The sequence below is a fragment of the Eschrichtius robustus genome, chromosome 11 (assembly GCF_028021215.1).
Source record: "Eschrichtius robustus isolate mEscRob2 chromosome 11, mEscRob2.pri, whole genome shotgun sequence".
In the NCBI taxonomy this organism is placed as follows: domain Eukaryota; kingdom Metazoa; phylum Chordata; class Mammalia; order Artiodactyla; family Eschrichtiidae; genus Eschrichtius; species Eschrichtius robustus.
Window position 1 is genome coordinate 63,870,299 of NC_090834.1, and position 18,104 is coordinate 63,888,402.

At 40.8% G+C, this 18,104-nt stretch overlaps 1 pseudogene; it reads left to right on the forward strand.

Annotated features, from left to right (window-relative positions):
* The first annotated feature begins 11,821 nt into the window (after positions 1 to 11,821).
* On the forward strand, positions 11,822 to 12,775 carry LOC137772209 (olfactory receptor 51H1-like; annotated as a pseudogene).
* Positions 12,776 to 18,104: the final 5,329 nt, after the last annotated feature.

The window sequence follows — 18,104 nt, forward strand, 5'->3', positions numbered from 1 at the left end:
TAATCTCTGCCTGAGCATGGGTTTCTCCTCAAGCTATCTGTTTACCACTACTGATAAAGACACTTGTATAAGAGCCCACTGAACAAGCAACATGTGACTGGGAAGAGGCTGATCAACATCCACAGGATGGGCCATCTTATTTACCTGATTATTGAGTGCCTTCTCTGTGTTGTATGTCCTCTGGTGTGTATTCACATGGGACAAAAATATTTTCTCTCTGGACCCTTTCCTAGACGTTCAATGCATACTTCTATCCATAACTCTTTGTTATCAATCTTTGAATCTTTTTTTTTTTCAGCCCTGGACCACAGGCCAACCTGTAAGACACAGTCAAGGTGGTATATATACATCAGCTACATCAATTCATCTTTTTTTTTTCTCAAGCAAAGCAGACAACCCCTGCTTCAAGTTCTGTCCGTTGGGAAGATTTTCCTTCACCATTGTCTTGCAGGATGATATGTATTGGATACTAATCTTGTGCACCATATCAGATTCTCTTGAACCCCCTCTTATTCTCTTAGCACCCTACCAGTGCTGGGTTACCACTCCATACACACACTTTCGGATTTGGATGAGACATCACGCTGCAGGGCATGGGATCCAGATTTCTGAGCAGCTGTTATAGGCAAATGCCACAAGCAAAAAGTGCAGGGAGTTAGTTCTCCATGAGGTGAATGTTGAAAAGAGAGATAGAGAGACTGGGACTGATAAATTCCCTTCCTTTCTCTCCCATGGACTACTTCTAGATGAGGCTCCTTCTTGCCGTTCTGATGAGCAAACCCACTGGCCAAGGAGCTTGTCAGGTCTTTTTTGAAACTCATTATGAATCATTATCCAGTGCGATAATGCATTGAATTGCATTGTTTTGCATTTTTTCCTTTCCTCACTTCCCTTTCCCCCAAGGCTGATTGTCTTGCTTCTCTTTTTTCTTACCCTCACTGCCTGCTGAATAAAGGTCACTAATTTAATCATACCTCAGGTTCATCTAGAGGATCTGGTCAATCTTCCTCCGATATTTGCAATGCTTAAACCCAGTTAGAAACCAGATCACAAGGGAGCCTGGGAAACCCAGCATTCAGGAATTAACCTCTTGCAATAAAGAGGGAGAAGGGATATATTTGAGAGCAAACATGCAAATGACTGGCTCGGTGTTTTATACATATCATCTTATTTATAACTCTCTAGATAGTCTTATCATCTCAGTTTTATAGAGTGGATGCTGATGCATTTAGAGTCTAGGTACCTGGCACAAGGTACCTAGTTTAAAAGTCAGGAGTTTAAGTTCTGCTTGATGCCATATACAATGATCTTAACTATAATCCAGGCAAGCCTTTTGTTTTTATGTATTTAAGGCCAACGTGTCCTTAAAGTCTCAACTCAAACACCATCCTCTTTTATATAAAACCTTCCCTATTCCTCCTTGTCGACTAAAGGAGAGAGTAATATACCAGTTTAGTTTTTACACACATTTACTCTTTTTTTGAGGCATAAGCTACTAGAGGATAGGTTTGATGCCTTTCTAATCTCTGGGTAAAGCACAGTGAATAAAGGGACCCCAGATTTGTGAACCATTTCAAATAATATTGGATAATTTAGATTTTAGAATGAGTAGAATGGGGAGCAGTCTCTCATAAGAAGATAGAATTACACTTAAGTTTCACCTGCCTACTTCCATTTATCATTCTTTATCCCATCCCTGATTTGAGAGCTGACCCTTGCATTAGCCATATTTATTACTTGTAAGGCAAAGAAAACATCCTAGAATTAGGTGCTGGAAAAGCTAAAGAAAATATTGCATCAGAGAGATGTCAGTACTTCAACAAACAGTTAAGAATTCATTAAAAAATGATCTCTTGGGCTTCCCTGGTGGCGCAGTGGTTGAGAATCTGCCTGCCAATGCAGGGGACAGCGGTTCGAGCCCTGGTCTGGGGAGATCCCACATGCCGCGGAGCAACTGGGCCCGTGAGCCACAACTACTGAGCCTGCGCGTCTGGAGCCTGTGCTCCGCAACGAGAGAGGCCGCGATAGTGAGAGGCCCGCGCACCGCGATGAAGAGTGGCGCCCGCTTGCCGCAACTAGAGAAAGCCCTCGCACAGAAACGAAGACCCAACACAGCCAAAAATAAAAAAAAAAAAAAAAAAAAAATGATCTCTTTATCCCTAGAAACTGAAATATAAGAAACTCCAAAATTTCTAAAATTTCAATGAATGAAAAAATGGTGTGTAATAGGTATAGGAAGGCTTATATTGGGGTGTGGCCCATGGAGGGCAGAGAGATTGGTCTCCTGGTTGAAAGAACCACCTGGAAAACCCCAGGAACTGCTAATAGCCTCAAGCAGACAGAACCTGGAAATATCCTGTTCCCTAATCTTCAGGAAACACTGGAATCTGGAGTGGAATAAAGAGGAGTTAGGACTCACAGATATAGAGAACAAACAGTGGTTACCAGTGGGCATGGAGGGGAAGTATAGGGGTGGGGGAGTGGAGCTTGCAAACTATCGGGTGTAAGACAGCCTCAAGAATGTATTGTACAACACAGGGAATATAGACAATATTTCGTAATAACTGTAAATGGAAAGTAACCTTTAAAAATTGTATAAGAAATAAAAATAAAGATAAATTTAAAAAAAGAGGCGTCAGGACATCCTGCAGTGTAGCCTGACATCTCTACATTGTCTTCTTTTCATGCTAGAGAGAAAGGAAGAGAGGATGGCTTTTCTACAAAATAACTGACCAACTTTCTCAAGACTCTCAAGGTCATGAAAACCAAGGAAAAATTGAGAAACCATCACAGACCAGAAGAGACTAAGGAGACATGATGACTAATTGGGATATAGTACCTACACTGAATCCTGGAACAGACAGAAAACAGACACTAGTGAGAAAACTGGTGAAATCCAAATAAAATCTGAACTTTAGTTGATAGTAATGTACCAATATTAGTCCCTTAGTTTTGACAAATGTACCATGTTTATGTATTATGTTAACATTAAGAACACTGGGTGAAGGGTATACAGAAATTCTCTACACTATCTTTTTAACTTTTCCGTAAATCTAAATTTATCCCAAGAAAAAGTTTATTTTAAAAGAGCCAAAACTCTGACTCTGAGTGGTGGAGGAAGGGTGGCATATGGATGGACAATGCAGAAGAGTCCAAGCAGATTACTGAAGCCTGTTCTGAATTTCCTATTGGAAAGGAAAAGGGAGTATGTATGGAGCTTATATGATGTGTCAAGTTCCTTTCTGAGTGCCTTTCAATTGTAATACAATTCTAACCATGATCCCATGAAATAATCATTATTCCTGGTTTACAAGTGAACCATGAAAGGTTCAAGGAGTTAAAGTCATTTGCTCATTATCACACAGTTGATGAGTGACAGAACCAGAAATAGATCACAGCTTTTCTACATCATGCTTGATGTATGATCCCTGAGGGTATTAACAGGTGAGAGATATTGTTTCATCATTATAACTGTTTTCAACCACCTTCATTCCCTAGGTACAGGCATAAAGTTAGATAGAAAACTTTTCTCCTTTCCAACACAATCTCCATGTTTAAAGCACTTACACATGTCTCTTTGGTTACATGCCTGATTTCTCATTCTCTCTAGAAATGGAAATTCCTTGCAGCCTCTGTTGCCCCAGGAGGACAGACTACGTCCCAGTCTCTAACTATTACCGACCAGGGTTCTTGGCCTTCCCCAATCAATAGAAATTGACTAGAAGCCAGACAAGAAATTCAAGCAAGGCTTTATTGGGGCCCCTGCTGCAGTAGGGGGGAGTGAGAACAAACAACAGGTTCCCTTGCTTGCTCCCTGAAGGGGGGGGGGCACGTTTGTTCCTTATATGGGGTGAGGGTAGGGGTGTGTCCAGGGGTCACGCCAGAGGGGTGGCTTAGGTGTTTTGCCCACTGCTTAGGTGGTGTGTGCAGGGGGCATGCTCAGTAGCCTGCTTTTGCTTCCGACCCCGTTTTTGCTCTAGGCTCTTCAAAAGTGGCAATTGGGTTTTTTTGGTCTCTTTGTAACTTTTGGGTCCAGAATTTGCCCCATCTGGGCATGCACGCAGTTATTTTTAGTCCCGTACAGTTTCTTTGTATTTTGTTGCTTGAGGAGAGGTGTGTCCAGGTGCAAGCACTGCAGCACTGCAGCAAAGGGCCCCAGGTTCCAGCCTGTCTCAGAACCATCCGCTTAGTCCTCACCTGCCTCCGTTTATCGCTGGGCTATTCAGGGGCTGGCTCTTTGGGAAGGAGCAGGAGCACTTTAGTCTCCTTCTGGCGGCCCCTGTGAGAAATCATCAGGAGGTACTGCTTGCTACTTCCTTCCAAGTCTCATGGCTGCCTGGCCCAGCACTCAGGGGGTTCAGGAAGTTCAACTATGAAAATCTCTTGGATTTGCACGCAGATCTCAGCAGACCTGTTATTTCCCTCCCTCCATCAGGAGGATTATAAAGTACTGGTCTTTATTGACACAGCAGAAAATGCTTTTCACAAACACCGGTTCAGATGAGAGGAGACGCACGCTCTGGAGCCATGGTGAGTGCCGGGACCGGGGTGTCAGAGCTGGGGACTGGGGTGTCAGAGCTGGGGCCTGGGGTGAGGGCACTGAGCCTGGAGGCCTTGCACCACTGCCCTACACCAGCATTTCTGCCTCTGGGCAGCACTAAATGGTCTCTGCTCAGGGCAGGCAACTACCCTCCAGGTCTTCCCATAACCTGAGAGGTGAGAGTTACCTCAAGGCCTTTGCCGATCCTCCTTCATATAACATAATGGGCTTGGGTGGGCATCAGTAACGAGTTCTTATCACATCAACGTCCTTTCTGAGCTTGACAGTTCCTTGCTGAGAAACATGGTCACCTCATGATAAAAGGAAACACTGACCCTTCTCAGTCTTCAACCAACTAGCCAAACTGACACAACAAGCTCCAGATTCCCCAGATTCCCCTGCAGGGGCTGCTCCTTGCACAGGCTGAAACTGGCAGGTTTCCTGCAGCCTACTGTGGGGCTTCTGATTATGGGGCAAAGATAGTCATAAAGGATAGACTCTGCCTTAATTTGGGGTCCAGCTGCGTGAGCAAACCTCCCCTTAGGCAGCATATTCTGACAAGTTTGAGCAGGCATAGAAGGCTCACTTTCTAGCTCATCCTCAGCTAACTCAGGGTGAGAAGGCTGGTAGCTCTGTAACAGCTGATCAGAGTTAACGTGCATTAAGGGATTAGGAATTCTTGGTGACCTTATTTAACCTCAGCGCAACTCAGTGCGAGAAATTTCCCTTTTACAGGTGAGAACGTTAGGACAGAGAAGTGTTAAGAAATTTGCCCGTGGTCATATAGTTAATCAGTAGTAAAGCCAGGATTTAAACTCAGGCAGTCTGGGTCTGGAGCACATACTTCTACTCTGTACTGCCTACCCTGGATAAGATATATGTAAGATGCCAACCTATCCGAACCTCTGAAATGCTAATGTGATGAGACTCACGATTTTAATAGAACATCCATTATTCATGCTATTTAAGACATTCAAGGAAGTTAAAGAAATATCACATTTACAGACATATCAGACATCCTTAGCAGATTTATCTTTGTTAATCCTGGAGGGAGAATCATAGAAGGCTGTGTTACAGCGTCTTCACAGGTACTGGTGATTTACACAAACAGGCCTCTAAACCAGATTGATTCTACCTGTCTACCTACTTACCTATCTACCTAGCTACCATTTTAACTTAAATATTATTCAGTACTAGAGACATTCTTGATCCATTCCAGACCCTGGCATCTCTTCCTAAATAACCAGGCTTCACCAGTTAAATCTAATCAAGGATTTTGGTTGACAGCTTTTGAAATGAGGCAACACTTATATAGTCAGATTTGAAGGGGGTCTCCTGTTTAAAAACATTTAAAGAGATCAAGTAAAGAAAAGAATTTTTAAAAGACTGATGGGATCAGATTTATTTAATAATCATGATTTTTTTTTCTATATGGATCCCAAATCTATAAACAAACTAAGACTTTTAGAGGAATTCCAATTTTATTCCTTTACTCAGATTTCACAGCAATTTCATTGATAGCTTTCAGGATTTAAGTCTTGTATTAAAGTAGTGGCCTCTGAGCATCTCTTAGTTTATATGTAGTGTGGGGTGGACATCTCTCCACACATTCCTTCTTCAGCCCTAGAACATAATAAAGCTTCAAACTTCTAGAAAGCAGCAGGAGATGGAGGGGGTCTGAGTTGTTTCTGAGGAGCTGGAGCCCCTGCAGACAAGTAGTGGCTTCCCAGTTACAGGTACCCGACCTAGATGGGTTTGTGCTAAGCTTATTTCTGAGCAGAGAAGTATTAGAGCTAATCTTGGCTAAAGCACAACAGTATCAAGGGCTTGGGGAAAAGTTGGATCCCCATCTCCCGATAGTTTTTGCTAGGCTAGGACAGCAGTGTCAGGGCCTATTTTTCTGTAACTTACCTTTTGGCCCTAGGCCTGGGGCTTCTTCAGTCCCAGGACTCAGCTGGCAAATCCAGAGGCTTAAAGCCTTACATCCCCTTGGGCATTAGTTGCCATAGGAATCTCCTTTTGGGAAGAGGGTCTCCAACTTTCTCTAAGCTGGGTCATTTCTTTTTGGTGGCTCATAATTTGGCCTTGAGCCATCTGGGGACAGACTTCCTTGATTAGATAAATATAATCTTTGCACTATTCCTGGTCTTCTGGAACCTGGATGAGTAAAATGGCGGAGGGGCAGAGAGTGTAGTTTAATTTTTTTCACTCATCCTTGAAAGGCTCTGCTATGCATTGATTCTCTCTCTCCATCTCTTTCTTTCTTTCATTGTTTCCTTCCGCATATAGTTTTATCACGTTTTTCTTTTGCTCTCTCAGGAGATTACTTCTTTGAGGAGAACATTCTTCTTCCTAAGCCATAAGCCCGTAACTAAACTCATGCAGTGTGCAATACAGAAATTGTCAGTAAGCACGTGGGCCCCTTATAGTCTTAGAACTTCAAGGATTGATGCATATAAGCAGTCAGGGAGGAGGTAGGAGTGGTAAATGAGATCTTATAAATCTGTAATCCTATTTCATCTTCTTTGGGGATGAGAATTTGCAGCTTTCATAATATTAATAACCATCATAGCTAGCAGACAGAGGCAGCATAACACAGTGCTTAAGAATGTAGGCTCGGAAATACAGCACAGGGAACTTGACTCAATATCCTGTAATAACCTAAATGGGAAAAGAATTTGAAAAGGAATAGTATATGTACATGTATAACTGAATCACTTTGCTGTACACCTGAAACTAACACAGCATTGTAAATCAACTACATTCCAATATAAAATAAAAATTAAAATAAATAGAAATTAGAGGAAAAAAAAGAATGTGGGATCTGGAATCTGACTGCTTAGATTTAAACCCTGGCTCATCCACTTTCTTACTTCATGATCTCAGGCAAGTTATTCAGCCACTTGGTGCCTCAGTTTTCCTATATGCAGAATGGGAATGGAAATAATTCCTACCTCATAAGGTAGTAAATACTTGATAAATATCAAGCATTATTATTTTTAAGTGCTTATGATGTGCCAGGCACTATGCTAAGTGCTTTGCATGTATTCTCAATCTCTATATTGATTTCAAGAGACAAATATTATTTTCAAAGATTTTAGAGAGGAGAGTGCTGAGGGATGGACAGATGTATGAGCTGTGGAGTCAAATGGGATGTTCTTGAAGCCAGTCTCTTCTGCTTCCTCTTAATGGGGTCACTGCCAGGTTTCCTCATCTCTGAGGCTCTATTTCCTCATCTACAGAAAGGGGATGACACCACTCACAGGCTTTGGAAGGAGGTGGACGTCATGAGATAAGGGGTGTGAAAATCCTAGGTGTCTCTGCTTATTGTTACATTTTAATAAATGCCTACGGTGTGCTGAACAGTTTACAGTCTTTCCCATGTTCACAACCGCTCTGTGAAGTCAGTGTTATTGTTCTTTTTTTTTCATGATAAGGGCACAACTTTTTGGTGAACTCCTTGTCACCCTGCAGCATTAGAACGGGGGAGGAGGATGCAGCCTCCCTTGTATCACACACCGCCGAATTCTTGGGTGCAGGTGGGCTGTGCAAGGTAAATTGGCCATTGCATTCAGACGATGAGCCACAACCTGTGTGGAAAGGTTGGAAGAACTGGGAGTGATGGAAGCAGAGAGGCCTGGCTGGACTGGTTTGAAGGCCACTTCTCTTAGTGGATGACTTCACTCTGGTCTCAAACCTCTGCATCTGCTTTAAAGGGAGATGGGGTTGGAGGGAGGGGACAGAAAAACTGGCCTTTAAATTATCCTGAGGACAAAGGATCTAATAACCACAAAGTGCCAGAATTGCTTTTTCTTATATGAAGCAGTTAAGCGAATAGCCTTTGTCTTTAGGCCAGCTTGGATTTAAATCCTGGATCTATCGCCTAACATCATGACCTTGGGAAAGTTACTTAGCCTCTCTGAGACCCAATTTCTTCATCAGAAAATGTGAAAATATCCCACAGGGTCAGAGGATTAAGTAAGCATATGTGTAGAGAGCATTTATAAAAGACAAATGTGTTGTTTCTGACTCTTACTATTACTTAGTAAAAAAAAAAAAAATAAACTTAGGACCCTGAAGAGGTGTCAGAAAGCAAGGGACCTGGCAAAAAGGGGAAAAAATAGGGTAAGGCAAGGTGGATTTAACTCCAGCACAGTAATGCAGGGATCTCTAGGGACCACAGAGAAAGAGCATGTCCAAGTTGCTTGAGAAGGTCCAAATGCTTGAGAAGGCCATTCTGTTTTTCAGGTGGGATTGTGGGCACTTGGTTGTCATTTTACTCTGCTGTGGACAGAAGCTTTGTGCAAAACTATATGATGCCATATGGAATGACAGTCCATGAAAATGTTGCTCGCAGGTGGGCCTCAATCTGCTATTTTTGTATGGGTTAAGTTGCATCTGGAGAAAAAGCCTTTCCGTTTGGGCTCTGGCCTATCAGATAATGTATGTCTTGCCTGACAGTTTGGGAAATGTTTCAGAGCTTTCTGATGGCACGTGGCCTTGAGAATCAGGGCTGAGCTGAGATCAGGATCATTCACTTTGGCTTACAGCAAGTTATTCAGCCTGAGACTCGGCTCCTTACTGAGAAGATGGTAGGGAACATCCTTACTCAGTGTCTGAAAATAGTCAATAGATGATAGCAATTACTCTTACTATCATTGTGAATAACCATTATCAGAAACCAGTTGGTGGAATCGCACATGCTCATATTGGAACCAATAAGCACATTCCTTTAGTGGACTCCTGCTTTACACGAGCTTTCATTGTTATATGCTGTTTCCTGGCACAGTTCTTGACACATAATGGAAAGTCAGTTTAGTAAGACGGTGATTGTAAAACATAAATCAAACCATCTATTCATTCCTTCAATAAATAGACATAAAATTAAGTGGAGGGAGGCAGACAGAAAAGAGTATATATATAGATACTGCATGATATATACAGGCAAAATCAGGATAGTGGTTATCGTTGAGAGGATGGAGTGACTGGAAGGGGTAACAAGGGAATTCTGGGAGGCTGACAATATTCTGTTTCTTTTTTTTTTAAAAAATTATTTATTTATTTATTTTTGGCTGTGTTGGGTCTTCGTTTCTGTGCGAGGGCTCTCTCTAGTGGCAAGTGGGGGCCACTCTTCATCGTGGTGCGCGGGCCTCTCACCATCGTGGCCTCTCTCGTTGAGGAGCACAGGCTCCAGACACGCAGGCTCAGTAGTTGTGGCTCACGGTCCTAGTTGCTCCGCGGCATGTGGGATCTTCCCAGACCAGGGCTCGAACCCGTGTCCCCTGCACTGGCAGGCAGATTCTCAACCACTGCGCCACCAGGGAAGTCAATATTCTGTTTCTTGATCTGGGTGCTTGTTACACGGGTGTGCTCACTTTGAGGAAATTCATCAAGTTTTACATTTAGGAGAGGTAGGCTTTTCTATGTGTATTTTATATTTCAACAAAAAAGACATTTTAAGAATGATCAAATATGGTAAGTTTGTTGAGTAGAATGATAGCTTATGAGTAGCATTTATAAGGCTTAGGGGAGAGGTGACTGTATAGGCTACAGATGTCAGATGAACAAGGTCCTTCCTCTTCTGGACCCAGTATAAAGATCTTGCTTAGACCTGATCCTGCAGCATCAGGGACCAGTGAGGATCATTAAACAAAGTTATGGTAGGAGATACATTCCTGAAACAAATATGATCACTGTGTTTCCTCCCCAGGCGCATACTCATTTCAGTGTCCATGCTTGCCTTTTCTTCAGTATTCTGGTCATGATTCGAATGGAAATTTAGAAGGTGAATCAGAATACAGAAAGACTGAAGAAAGTGGGATAGTTAGGAGGCTTTTATAATATCAGGGGAAATGATGGTGATTTTGGCTAGATTATTTTCATTGGGATCTGAAAGGAGGGGATAGTTCAAAGATAGTTGACTTGGGGAACGTATTACAGAGTGAAGAGAGATTCTAGTTTGGTTTTTTTTTTTTTCCTGGAGTTTTCATGGATAACAGGAAAGGGAGGAAGGCCCAACAGGTCTTAGAGGGTGAACTCGGGGGAAAGGGGAATTATAATTTGTGGTTCTGCTGGACGTTCAATTTACAATGTACACCAATGCACACCAATGTGAAGATACTTAATAGACAAATGGAGACCAACTTTCCCATTGCAGAGGAAAGAAGTTGGGGAGGCTTTGCAGCCCAAAAGTGTTATGTGAAGTAATGGGAATATATGAGCTTGCACACTACACTCTGGGCTCCTTGCTAAATGTTATTAACCCTGGGGTTCTGGAATCTCGTGATTCTCTGCCTGGCTCTGTAGGTGATGCCCCTCAAGACCTGTCAGCCTCACCCTCCAGCCCCCAGCTCTGGAGAACTTCAAAGCACTTGGTGCTGTCATAACAGCTTTTATGTTAAGAGGGATGAAAAAAAAAGATATTTAAGAGAAAAGTGCCTTCTAATTAAGCCCATGGCCATAGGACTGTCTCAAAGGCAAGGTCAGAAGAAAATGTACAAGTTTAAGCAGCCAGTGAGGTGGAGGTGGGTAAGGAGGAGTTTAACAAAAGTGAATTCTTCTCAGTTCCCATCTTGTTTACCAGATTTAGCTTCAAAGAACTCTTGAATACTTCCTCTAGGCCAACCCACCTTCACGGGAGAGAAATTTGTCACTGTTGAGCACATTGGAAAGAACCTTTGCGCTCCAAAGGCTTTTCCAGAAAAGAAACACAGAAAATGTTGGTTCTTTAACAGCACCAGAGGAAAAAACAACCAGCCTCCTCAGAGGATGGTTTCGAAAATACATCATTTGTTTGAATGTGTCTCTTTTGTTAACAGGTAGGTCACACTATGGAAAACCTGTCTCTAAGAATACATAGAAATGGAGTCTAAACTGCTTGTCCCTAACATCGTACTAAATTTAAACAGAAAATTATTCTCCCTTCTTCATTATTTATTTTGAGAATACAGTCTGGAGAGAGGCTTTTGGGTATAGCTTAAGTGAGAAAGGAGGTTGTTTAGGCCAAAGAGAGAATAGATACTGAGCGGCTAAAGCAATAAGCAGAGATTAGCTCATAAAATTTATTCAATATCACTTTATTCAAGGAGAAGATTAAATTATACAGAAAATGGAGGGAATGGAGCTCCTCAGAGGAATGAGTTTTCTCTCATGGCCTGAGAAAGGGTGATGGGGCAGCTCTTCCTTTCCAGCCCTTAGTACTTGGTAGGGACTTTATAAGTTATGATCAAATGAATGAATGCTTCTTACATATAGGGTGGACAGCTCCCTCCTGGAATCACTATGTTTTCCTGCAACACCAGCACTTCTGGTCATTCTACCTTCCTCCTCACTGGCTTCCCAGGTCTGGGAGCTTCTCATCATTGGGTTTCCATCCCCATCAACCTCATCTGTGTGGTTTCCGTCCTGGGTAAGAGTATCATCCTCTTCCTGATCCGCACAGATCCAGCCTTACACGAACCCACGTACATCTTCCTGTCCACGCTGGCGGCCTCTGATCTGGGCCTCTGTGCCTCCACCTTCCCCACCATGGTGCAGCTCTTCTGGCTGGGTGTTTGTGAGCTGCCCTTCAATCTTTGTGCAGCACAGATGTTCTTCATCCACGCCTTCACCTATGTGGAATCTGGTGTGCTGCTGGCCATGGCCTTTGATTGCTTTGTTGCCATCCGGGACCCTCTGCACTATGCCTCAGTTCTTACCCACTGAGCCATGGCCAAAGTGGGGCCTGCCATCCTGGTGAGGGCCGTCCTGCTCAATCTCCCAGGACCCATCCTCCTGCGGTGTCTGCTCTTTCCCCAGATCAGTGTACTCTCTCACTGTTACTGCCTGCACTGTGACCTTGTGGGTTTGGCCTGCTCGGAAACTCAGGTCAACACCCTGGTGGGCCTGGTCTCCATCCTCCTCTCTTTGGGCTTTGACTCTTCCCTCATCATACTCTCCTATGCCCTGATCCTACGGACCGTGCTGAGCATTGCATCACCTGGGAAACGACTAAAGGCACTCAACACGTGTGTCTCACACCTCTGCATTGTTCTCATCTTTTACTTGCCCAAACTGGGGCTGTCTGAGTTGCACCGAGTAGAGAAGCACAGCTACCCTGCTCTGGCAGTGCTTACGGCCAACCTGCACTTCTTGGTTCCGCCCTTCATGAACCCCATTGTCTACTGCACCAAGTCTAAGCAGATCCGTCAGGGCCTCCTAAAGCGCTTCCAGCAGAAAAGGGTTGATGTCTTGTAGAGCAGCTGAAGGACACAGTGGCACACAACCCCTGTGGGTCAACCTGGATCTTGAGGGAGGATTAGTGGTGGAGTTAACTTTTGAGGTTTCTGAATGTTTCAGATCTTACCACTGAGCCTTTTGTGAGGCAGCACCAGCTTCTATAATTACAGTTTTGGGGGACTGAGATCATTGGAAAGCATATAGAAGTATCATCTTGGTAATCCTCTTGTTGCTCTGATCAGAGTTGAACTATTTCATACTCATATATACTGTAACATCTCCTTGCCTAGGGGACTCACTGAGAGGATGTGTGTGCATGTCTATTCGTGCAGGCACTTCTATCCTTTTCCCCACTGGATTCTATCCCCGACCCATTTTATTTCAAACCTAAGGAAGAACTATATTTCTGTTCTATTATGTATAATAAGAATATTATGTGTAAGTAAGCTATATTCACCTTAATACTAGCCCTCTTCTCCCACATTTAATATTAACCAGCTCATATACCAAGAAATAGAAAAGGGGAGTGGTTGGTGGGACACACGTAGGATAATACTGTACCTGCTGAGTTCATGTATCACCTATTTACACCTTAGGGAGTGGCAGTTTTCTCTTGGTTCTCTTCATGTGTGTCTCTGCTTTGAGCTAGAGAGAAAGTTTGGTGTTGCCAAGCCCAGGAAAGCTGCTCACCGTCCATTTAGATTTTCTTATGATTAAGTATTGATATTTGAAATTATGGTTAGGTCCACTTTCTGAGCCTGCATTAGAGCCCACATGAGGAAAAAGTCCACATTTGTTGCTAGATTCCATCATTTTTTTTAAGAAAGCATTTCACCTAGACATTACAAAATGTCTATCTCTAAAACTGCCAACCCTATCAGGTATGATTAGTAAAGATTTAAATATTAATTTTCACATTCTGATGTCAATACTTAGTAACTGCATGATGGGTGAGCCGTTCCCATGCATGAGACAATGAAAAGAATTCCTTCATCATTAACAGCTCCTATTTTTCAGGTCTTTATTATTTTTTTTTCTTCCTTCCTGAGGGAAGTTCTTTTTATTGATTCATTTTTTTAAAAAAGCCAGTTTATTGAGGTATGATTGGCATATTAAAAGCTGTGCATATTTAGTGTGTACAACTTGATGGGTTTGGCAATAAGAGGTCTACTGTATAGCATAGTCCCTGTTGTTAACAATACTGTATTGTATCTTAAAAATTTTCTAAGAGGGTAGATCTTGTGTTCCTATCAAATAAAAAAATAATAATAAATAAAAAAGGCAAGAGGAAACTTTTGGAGATGATGGATATGTTTATGGCATAGATTGGGGTGATAGTTTCACAGAGCCCTTAATTTTATTGGTGTCATCTACTTGATATTTTTGAGATGTGAACCCTATCATTCTGACTGAACACTTATATCACAGGAGGCTGGGTAGGTTTGCAGCAATGTGCACTTTAGCCATTTGCCTTTATTTATTTATTAAATTGAAATATAGTTGATTTACAATGTTGTGTTTGTTTCTGGTGTACAGCAAAGTGATTCAGTTATACACACACACACATACATATTCTATTTCATATTCTTTTCCATTAAAGTTTATCACAAGATATTGAATATAGTTCCATGTTCTATATAGTAGGACTTTTAAAAAAAATCTATTTTATATATAGTAGTTTGTATCTGCTAATCCCAAACTCCTAATTTATCCCTCCTCCCATTCCCCTTTGGTAACCATAAGCTTGCTTGCTATGTCTGTGAGTCTGTTTCTGTTTTGTAAATAAGTTCATTTGTATCATATTTTTAGGTTACACATATAAGTGATATCATATGATATTTATCTTTGTTTGAATTACTTCACTTAGTATGATAATTTGTAGGTCCATTCATATTGCTGCAAATGACATTATTTCATTCCTTTTAATGGCTGAGTAGTATTCCATTGTGTGTGTGTGTGTGTGTGTGTGTGTGTGTGTGTGTGTATCTGTATATTACATCTTTATTCATTCATCTGTCAATGGACATTTAGGTTGATTCTATATCTTGGCTATTGTAAATAGTGCTACTATGAGCATAGGGGTATGTATACCTTTTTGAATTATACTTTTGTCTGGGTATATGCCCAGGAGTGGGATTGCTGGATCATATCGCAAATTTTTAGATTTTTAAGGAATGTTTGTACCATTCCCCATAGTGGTTATACCAATTTATATTCCCACCAACAGTGTAGGAGGGTTCCTTTTTCTCTACATCCTCTCCAGCATATAACATTTGTAGACTTTTTGGTGATGGCCATTCTGACTGGTGTGAGGTGACACCTCATTGTAGTTTTGATTTCATTTCTCTAATAATTAGCTATGTTGAGCATTTTTTCATGTGCCTATTATTGGCCACACATATTCTTTGGAGAGATGTCTGTTTATGTCTTCTGCCCATTTTTTTGATTGGGTTGTTTGGGCTTTTTTTGATATTGAGCTGTATGAGCTATTTGTTTATTTTGGAAATTAAGCCATTTTTCGTCACATTGTTTGCATATACCTTCTCCCATTCCATAGACTGTCTTTCTGTTTTCTTTATGGTTTCCTTTGCTGTGCAAAAGCTCATAAATTTGATTAGGTTTCATTTGTTTATTTTTACTTTTATTTCTATTGCCTTGGGAGACTGACTGAAGAAAACATTGCTACAATTTATTTCAGAGAAAGTTTTGCCTATATTCTCTTCTAGGAGTTTTATGGTGTCATGTCTTATATTTAAGTCTTTAAGCCATTTTGAGTTTATTTTTGTGTATGGTGTGAGTTAGTGTTCTGAACTGCATTGATTTGCATGTAGCTGTCCAGCTTTCCCAACACCACTTGCAGAAGAGACTATCTTTTCTCCACTGTATATTCTTGCTCCTTTGTTGAAGATTAATTGACCATAGGTGTGTTGGCTCTCTGTTCTGTTCCATTGATCCATATGTCTATTTTTGTGCCAGTACCACACTGTTTTGTTTACTGTTGCTTTGTGGTATTGTCTGAAGTCTGAGAGGGTTATGCCTCCAGCTTTGTTCTTTTCCCTCAGGATTGCTTTGGTAAGTCTGGGTCTTTTATGGTTTCACATAAATTTTAGGATTATTTGCTCTAGTTTGGTGAAAAATGTCATGGGTAATTTGATGGGGATCACATTAAATCTATAGATTGCTTTGGGTAGTATGGCCATTTTAACAATATTAATTCTTCCAATCCAAGAACATGGGATATCTTTCCATTTAAAAAATCACCTTCAATTTCTTTTATCAATGTTTTTTAGTTCCTAGCATACAAATCTTTAACCTCCTTGGTCAGGTTTATTCCTACATATTTTTTTTTTGGTGTGATTGTAAAAGGGATTTTTTTTACTTTCCCTTTTTGATATTTCATTGTTAGTGTAAAGAAATGTGACAGATTTCTGTTTGTTAATCTTGCATCCTGCTACCTTGCTGAATTCGTTTGTCAGTTCTAGTAGTTTTTGTGTGGAGTCTTCAGGGTTTTCTATATATAGTATCATGTCATCTGCATATAATGACAATTTCACCTCTTCCCTTCCAGTTTGGATCCCTTTTACTTCTTTTCCTTGTCTGATTGATGTGGCTAGGTCTTCCAGTACTATGTTGAATAACAGTGGTGAGAGTGGGCATCCTTGTCTTGTTCCAGATTTTAGAAGGAAGGCTTTCAGTATTTCACCATTGAGTATTATGTTGGTGGTGGATTTGTTATAAGTAGCTTTTGTTATGCTGCAGTATATTCCTTCTATACCCACTTTGGTGAGAGTTTTTATCATGAATGGATGTTAAATTTTATGAAATGCTTTTTCTGTATCTAATTGAGATGATCATGTGGTTTTTGTCTTTTCTTTTGTTGGTGTGGTATGTATCCCATTGATTGATTTGCATATGTTGAACCATCCTTGTCACCCTGGGATGAATCCAACTTGGTTGTGGTGTATGATCCTTTTTATGTGTTGTTGGACTCAGTTTGCTAATATTTTATTGAGAATTTTTGCAACTATATTCATCAAAGATATTGGCCTTTTTTTTTTTGGTAGTGTCTTTGTTTGGTTTTGGTCATGGTGGCTTCATAGAATGACTTTGGGAGTGTTCTCTCCTCTTCAATCTTTTGGAAGAGTTTGAGCAGGATCGGTTTAAGTTCTTCTTTGTATATTTGGTAGAATTCCCCAGTGAAACCATCCAGTCTTAGGCTTTTGTTTGCAGGGAATTTTTTTTTCCTTCTAAAATTACAGATTCAATTTTACCTCTAGCAATTGGTCTGTTCAAATTATCTGTTTCTTCTTGATTCAGTTTTGGTGGGCTACATGTTTCTAGAAACTTGTCCATTTCTTCTAGGTTGTCCGGTTTGTTGGCATATAATTGTTCATGGTGTTCTCTTATAATTTTTTGTAGTTCTGTGGAAGTGGTTGTTATTTCTCCTCTTTCATTTCTTATTTTGTTTATTTGGGTCCTCTGTCTTTTCTTCTTGGTGAGCCTGGCCAAAGGTTTGTTGATCTTTACCCTTTCAAGAAACCAGCTCTTGGTTTGATTACTTTTTTCTATTTTTTGGTCTAAAATCTTTGTTTTTATTTATTTTCATTTTTAAAAAAATTTTATTGAAGTATAGTTGATTTACAATGTTGCATTAATTTCTTCTTTACAGTAAAGTGGCTCAGTTATACACACACATATATATGTATGTATACACATACATATATACATACATATATATATGTGTGTGTATATATATATTCTTTTTCATATTCTTTTCCATTATGGTTCGTCAGAGAATATTGACTATAGTTCCCTGTGCTATACAGTATGACCTTGTTGTTTATCCATCCTGTATATAACAGTTTGCCTCTGATAATCCCAAACTCCCATTCCTTCCCTCCCCTCCCCCCCACCTCCCTCGGCAACCACAAGTCTGTTCTCTATATCTGTGAATCTTTTTTTGTTTCATAGACGTGTTGATTTGTATTGTATTTTAGATTCCACATATAAGTGATATCATATGATATTTGTGTTTCTCTTTCTGACTTACTTCACTTAGTATGATAAGCTCTAGGTCCATCCATGTTGCTGCAAATGGCATTATTTCATTCTTTTTGATGGCTGAGTAATATTCCATTGTATATATACCAATCATCTTTATCCATTCATCCGTTGATGGACATTTAGATTGTTTCCATATCTTGGCTATTGTAAATAGTGCTACTATGAACGTAGGGGTAAATGTGCCCTTTCGAATTATACTTTTCTCTGGGTATATGTCCAGGAGTGGGATTGCTGGGTCATTGGCAACACTATTTTTAGTTTTTTGAGGAACCTCCATACTGTT